This window comes from Limulus polyphemus, unplaced genomic scaffold, assembly GCF_000517525.1.
Source record: "Limulus polyphemus unplaced genomic scaffold, Limulus_polyphemus-2.1.2 Scaffold983, whole genome shotgun sequence".
In the NCBI taxonomy this organism is placed as follows: Eukaryota; Metazoa; Arthropoda; class Merostomata; order Xiphosura; family Limulidae; genus Limulus; species Limulus polyphemus.
In genome coordinates this window covers 2,199-3,170 of record NW_013666593.1, presented here as the reverse complement: position 1 = coordinate 3,170, position 972 = coordinate 2,199, and the positions used below count along the sequence as shown (strand labels likewise).

General features: G+C 30.8%; 1 long non-coding RNA gene across 1 annotated transcript in view; it reads right to left on the bottom strand.

Annotated features, from left to right (window-relative positions):
* The window catches only part of LOC111086278, a 7,389-nt gene extending 6,941 nt beyond the window's left edge, over positions 1 to 448 (bottom strand). Inside the window, exon 1 of the long non-coding RNA XR_002611006.1 lies at positions 307 to 448. This is a non-coding gene — a long non-coding RNA (uncharacterized LOC111086278). The remainder of the gene's footprint in view (positions 1 to 306) is intronic.
* Positions 449 to 972: the final 524 nt, after the last annotated feature.

The following is a 972-nucleotide window of genomic DNA, read 5'->3' as shown; positions in this document are numbered from 1 at the left end:
ATCCTACTTTGTAATAAAATTCAAATAACGGATCATGGAAATGTCTAGTTTCATACTGTTATAAATAAAAATAATAAACTAAGCATCATCATCTTGTAAAATAACAATCACCATAAATAGGTTAAAAAGTATGATGTGACGAAAATGATTATTTCCGTTTTCACTTTGTTAATTACATTACCAAAAAATGATATAACATTTTTCTAATCACCCAACAAGTACATAAATATAAAAGCTACCAGCTTCTTTTGTTAGTTTCATACTAAGCATTGATAGGTAATTAAAACTGGTAAACATTAGACGCACCTCTTTTTCCAATTTTTCCTTCGTAGTGTGGTTGCGATGTTCGTTTTGTACGACTTCGATTTGTTGTGTTATCCGCCTTTGAGGTCCACCAATGTCCAGAGCGGCAATCAACTGAAATCCATCAATATAATAATATTACTTTAAGTCATAGTTTGAGTACTGTATGGGTTTGATGGTCATAAATGTACCTATTCCAGTACAGCAACTAAAGAAAATACAGTGCTGTTACCTAAACACGCGTTTGTCCCATACCGTGTTCATTTTGTAATATTATGTGAGGTAAACATTAAAAAACGAATTATTATATTCCTCTATCTGATATTAGACAAGCCTTTTAAACTAGTATACTTAGCATGTACAAGGTCTTATGTAAACAATATAGTTAATTATTATTGTGAAAATGTGAATATACTTAAGAAAGTTGAGTACTGAAACTTTAATACTCGTATGTCACGTTGATATATGTTAAATTTGACAGTCAAAAACCCGTGTCACACGCAAATTTTAACACTCGACATACGCGCTTATACTTGTGTTACGTCTCTGTATGTTTGCTTGTTAATTCTTACAAGATACAAGTTCTTTCATTATAAAACTTGTTTATTCTCCCTCAATACAACTTGTAATGTACTTAATTTTCACAGTTACACATACACTATAGTTCAC